At 44.5% G+C, this 6,000-nt stretch overlaps 1 long non-coding RNA gene across 1 annotated transcript; it reads right to left on the bottom strand.

The window, feature by feature from the left end:
* Positions 1–205: 205 nt before the first annotated feature.
* LOC128405410 (uncharacterized) lies at positions 206–1,918 on the bottom strand. Its single transcript, XR_008328301.1, has 2 exons — positions 1,794–1,918; positions 206–302 (listed from the first exon to the last, which is right to left on the bottom strand). It is a non-coding gene; the product is annotated as an uncharacterized LOC128405410 (long non-coding RNA).
* Positions 1,919–6,000: the final 4,082 nt, after the last annotated feature.

Here is a 6,000-nt window from a genome sequence, read left to right as displayed (position 1 = left end):
CTTTTCTAAACAATGAACATCAGCATCTGTCTTTTTGTTAGAATTTTCTCTCTTATGACATCATCTCAGTTCAGGAGCCTCAAAAAGAAAAACCCCACCCCAAAACACTATGGTTAAGATTTTGCTTGTGTTTGTGTAATTGATTAATCAATGTGGTGAGCCGGCTCAAATATATTTAATCAGTTAACACATGCAGACTATAAAGTAAAGTACACTGGATAATTTATTAGAGCACCAGATTCTATGTACTTTGTCTTCTATCAATGCAGTCCCAGGCTTGCCTGCTTCTCAGCACACAAAATCTATCAATGTCCAAGAGTATGTCCAGAACACAAAGCAACATCTTGGCTCTAAGGATGGCAAGTTCAGTGCCTCCTCTGACATCATGGGCAAGTCCAGAATCCAGCCAAGACTATGGGGAAGCTTCCTGTTGCAACCATCAATCAAGCCACAGGAGGCCCAAACAGGTCCATAGTTTCCACCACCAAGCAGAGATGCTCCAGGAAGGAGCTGATGGACACACGCAGAATCCGGGCTTCATCTGCTCTCCATCGACTGCAAAAAAATAAAAAATATATATTTTGTGCAGAATGGAACATAAAACATCAACACTTGCACTACACTTAAGAGTCCAATGAACATGCCACTCCTTCTGCCAATATTCTTATTATCCTCCTCCTCCTCCTCCTCCTCCATTTAGTATCATCAGCTTGTATAGCACTTTACAGAAAATACGAGAGGATAGATCTCTGCCCTGACAGGCTTACAGTTTAAAATTTGGCACAACAGAGGAAGGAGAGGGACGTGGGGGCAGGTGAAGGAGGCAATGATTTGACTGACAAGTGCTGAGGTTTAGTTAGAGGCCTGGCTGCTGCCTCTAACTAAATCTCCTGGTAGACGGCTATGTTGACCCTGGACTTAATGAAGCACAGTGGACCAACATCAGCTGAAGACATGGCTCCCCAAATCAACACAGACTGTGGAAACGTCACACTGGACTTCAAGCATCTGGCATTGTGTGCCTCCCCATTCTTCCTGCAGACTCTGGGTCCTTGGTTTTCAAATGGGATGCAAAAGCTGCTCTGATCAGAAAAGAGATTTGGGGAGACATGTCATCAGCTGGTGTTGGTCCACTGTGCTTCATTAAGTCCATGGTCAACACAGCCGCCTACCAGGAGATTTTGGAGCACTTTGTGCTTCCTTCCACAGATGAGCTTTATGGGGATGCCGACTTCATTTTCCAGCAGGACTTGGCCCCTGCCCACACTGCAAAAAGTACCAAAGCCTGGTTCAATGCCCATGGGATTACTGTGCTTGATTGGCCAGCAAACTCGCCTGACCTGAACCCCATAGAGAATCTATGGGGCATTGCCAAGAGAAAGATGAGAGACATGAGACTGAGCAATGCAGAAGAGCTTAAGGCTGCTGTTGAAGCATCCTGATCTTCCATAACACCTCAGCACTGCCACAGGCTGATAGCACTCATGCCACGCCGCATTGAGGCAGTAATTGATGCAAAAGGGGCCCAAACCAAGTACTGAGTACATATGCATGCTTCTACTTCTCAGAAGTCCAATATTGCTCTATTTGCAATCTTTGTTTTGCTGATTTCATTTAATATTCTAATTTTCTGAGATTGTTAATTTGGGGTTATCATCAGCTGTAAGCAATAATCATCACAATTATAACAAATAAAGGCTTGACATATCTCGCTTTACATGTCATGAGTCTATCTCATATATTAGTTTCACCTTTTCAGTTGAATTACTGAAATAAATGAACTTTTCCACGACATTCTAATGTCCAAGAGTATCCGACACCAAAGAGTTCCCCGCTGGCTCCAGAACACAAAGCAACATCTTGGCTCTAAAGATGGCATGTTCAGCACCTCCTCTGACATCAGTAGCCCATGGGCAAGTCCAGACACACGAAGAATCCAGGCTTCATCTGCTCTCCATCAACTGCAAAAATATATATATATATACAATTCCAGAGAAATGTTTTTGGAACACAGCTGTTCTTACTGACCTGACTTCTGCAGGTAGAGCTGGCTTCACCTGAGTGTGGTGGGCTCTTGGACAGAACTGTGAAAAGATCAAGCGGGGGGAAATGGAGAAGCCAGCACTAAAGGATTGGACTGAAAAAGATCACTGAATGGTGGAGTGTGAAGTTCACTTGCCGTTAAGTTTCCTGAAGGCTTGCAAAATTCTATTTCTTGCGTCCCTGAGATGCACCTGGAAGAGACTAGGGTCTTCAGCAGCCCTCCCCTCCAGACACAGGAGCAAAAACAGCCGGTTACCTAAAGCAGCGCAGTCAAGACGCAGGTGTCTCTCAATCCTACACTGCAGATGTTCACTTGATGGATCAAGAGCTCTGACACTGCCTTTCGTCAATGGAGCAGATCTGCTTCCGGCACAGGTAGCTCTGTGAGGTCTGTAAAAATAAGAGCTGGAACAAAACAAGGATGGCCGTCCCACCCAAAGATGTACCTTATTGTGTGGTGATGGCACAGGAAGGGGCCTCCCCTGCAGTGGTGTCCCGAAACGAGAAGTCCCTCCAGGTAGAAGCATGCAGAGCGACAGTATTCGGCTTTCGAGTTTGCAGCTCTTCTGAAAAAGGGATTGAATAACCAACGTTGCTCAATACAAGCTCTTTGGAATATTTAGTTTGCATATTTGATGGATGATTCCATTTAGAGCCTACCTTTTCTCCAACAGGCTCAGGGTGCTTGAATGGTCCCCCTCACTGCGACCTGAAATAATCTTTGTACAAGAGTTGCAGGCAGAACACAACAGAGATTTTCCCCTCAGCCAAGCACAAGATACTCACCTAGTTGACCTTCAGCCAGAAGACACACAACTGTATTGCTGCTATAATTACAATAGAGCATTTAGAGATTACTTGTTAGTTATTAGTGCCTATCGCCACCTCTGATAATTCAAAAGTCTTTTTTGATAGAAGCTACGATTGCAGTTGAAGGTATTTAAGTATTTTAGTATTATGTACAGGAAAAAATGGTCACGGCTCATCCTTCCTAATTGTGAATATGTTTGTGCTTAAACGTTTGCTGGACTTTTTTTGCTTAAAAATGGCCGGCAAAATGGTGAAAACCTCTACTCACTCCAAGGCCTCTCCCAGGCCACCTCTACCAATGCCATCAGTAGATTCACCCTCAAAATGCCTTCTTTGCTTTTTCACACAGAAATCAGCAAGGCAACTGTTAGAGACAAAAGAAGCAGTTTGATGCATCAGCTTTTAAAATGGGTATTCTAAATGGATATTCTACCTTAGGAACAGAAGTACTGGCGAGGATGCAAAAGGCTGGCATGTTTGGAACCTTCTGGATTTATACACATCTGAAGGAACAAAAACTCAACAATATTTTGGTGACCCTCTTCTGCAGTTGCCCAGTAAGTACAATTCGTTTGGCTTCATGTGCCAAATGCCACCACTTTTAAGCAGCTGCTCAAGAGGGTTTGTTATTCTACTCCTTGGAAGCCACAATATACATAAAATTAAGTTCTGCCCATTAGCAAAGGAGCTTATCTATAGTCCCCTAGAAGCTATCACAAAATGGCTGCAAAGCATTTTTGTCAACAAGGCAACCTGAGCTAAAATGACATTAAATGGAACTATGTTGTCTTCTGCGCCTCTGCTTTGCTCTTTCTCACATGCACAGCTTTCCTTCCCCCTAGATCCCCCTGGACCCTTCTCACTTCTAAGTCTTACCTGTGTTAAAATCTTACCCGTCTTTGTTTTTCCAACTTCTGGAGCGAGGTTCTGGAGCGAGTGGTTGCAGACCAGATCCAGGGGCCCTTGGAAGAAGCTGCTTTTCTGGCTCCACTTCAATCAGGGTTTAGGCCTGCTTTTGGCACGGAAAGGGCCTTGGTCGCCCTGCACCTCTGGGGAGAGACAAGGGAAGGCGCTCAGTGACCCCCAGTGCCCTCCATCAGCTTCGGCTGGTGGCCCAGTTGCGCCCCTCTCTGGACAGGGGTAGCCTGACTCCTGCTGTCTCTGCTCTGGGAACCCCTTCTTGGGTCGTTCTTTCTGTTTTGATTTGGTGTAGTTGATATTTTATGTGAGCCGCCCTTAGACCTTCGGGTATAGGGCGGTATAGAAATTCAATAAATAATGATAATAAGAACTTCAGCAACAGAAATGCCAGCCTTCTATTTATGAAATGGCTTCTCCAGTTGCCTTTTAAAAGAAAAGCCTTCTATTTTCTGCAATTATTCTTCACTCTGCTTGAAGCAGACTTCATCTCCACCTACCCTTTCCTCTGCTCCTTTGTACATCCAAAACTTGTTGGGCGAAAGGGAAATAAACTTGACTTCGCCCCTCACGTTCTTTCATGTGTCTTTGTTTTCCCTTGGCTTTTCTGGTCATCAGGTGTATCTGCTTTTCTTGATTCTCTTTAAAATCTTCATCTTGGTGTTTTTTATGAGTTTTCAGTTTAAATTTTTCTTGGCTAAGCTTTCTTTTGGGGGCTTTCTCAAAGTCCAGCATCTGTCCACAATTTACTCTCCCTGTTTTACTATGATTAATTCTTTGTTGGTCTTCTTATTTTCTTTGTTTCCTTTAAATTTAAAATGTATTGCGTCTCCTAACACTTTTTAGGGAGTTACTGAATGTATCTTCTGTCTGTCTGTCTGTCTATCTATCATCTACAAGCAACATTTAAAATTGCCAACTATGGAGATCACAATGGAAAATTTGTTGTATCTCTTTTTAAAGTTGTAAATAACAACTTCAGCTCTGACCAGTGAGAGATTTAAAACCAGTATTATAGCCAGGGACAGTCTCACTCCCTAGACTCTGGCTCGCTCCTTCCACCACCTGTCAGTCATAAGGACACATAAAATAGTCCCTTGGCGCATTAATACAGTGGATACAAATGGGTTTGTTTTCAACATGGGATCACTGCACATGGGTGAGAAATTAGTGCCGGCCCCACTCCCTAATAACTGGGTTGCTGGGGGGCCACCTTGAATAAAATATGGGGGGCGGGCAGGCGGTAAGCCCTGCCCTACATAGTCACATGACACGGCACACACAATTACCAGTAAATGGCAATGGCCATCAACTTGGGGGGGGGGGTTCCCGGCCCCCTTAAATATTTTTGGGGGGTTATGGGCTTAAGAGGAGTTAGCTCCTAAGCCAGGGCATGTGTCATTCCTGTGATACGGAAGGGGGGGCATGTCTTCTTCACCTTCTTCTTCGCTACAATATATCCATTTATTTCCAATTGTCAATGTCAAAAGGGACTAGAATCTATAAAATCCATAGAAAATCAACGTGCCAATTTGCTCAATTTCTCTAGGACTCCATGACACCTTCCCTGTCTTCCATAATCCCTCAAGCAAGGTGTCAAGACCCTAATCCTGTCAAACCACTCTGCCAAGCCTTTCCTCCGGGCAATGCCAGGTGGCAGACTTTACATACTTGGACTATTGTCTTCCCATCACCGGTACTCAGGAAGCGCTTATCTGCGCATATCTCCAGCTCTGCATATTCCCCCTCCCTCCTCTGTATGTTAATCCGGTGTAACCCAACCTCTCTTTAATGTATTCATGGTGTAACTGGGATGTATTTTGCACTGTATTCTGGGACATGGAGGGAAGTTTCAAAAGTTCATGTCACCCCTTTCTCGCTGTTCAATCTCGTCTTGAACCTGTTGCGCAATAAACTTGGATCTTCTGCAGCTTGCTCCTGTCTCCGGCTGAGCTCATTTTCCTCCGCAGGGACCCGCGGACTTAGTCCGAGGAGCTGGGTGGCAGAGCAGCCTCGCACCCAGATTTTACCGTAACACCTGGATCCATGTCTTTGTTTGCTTGGCTATGTGTTGAACCTGAAGTACCTTTTAATGACATTTTGCCCAAGTATTGTGCCGATCTGAACATTAAAGATTTTGGTAGACACTGCAGCCTGAGTTTGAATTCTTCTTTGAATGAAACTCTCCTCCACAGTGTGCTTTTTTGGAGGTTCTCCTTGTGGGAGGGG

This window comes from Podarcis raffonei, chromosome 17, assembly GCF_027172205.1.
Source record: "Podarcis raffonei isolate rPodRaf1 chromosome 17, rPodRaf1.pri, whole genome shotgun sequence".
Classification (NCBI taxonomy): domain Eukaryota; kingdom Metazoa; phylum Chordata; class Lepidosauria; order Squamata; family Lacertidae; genus Podarcis; species Podarcis raffonei.
This window is presented reverse-complemented; position numbering and strand designations above follow the sequence as displayed.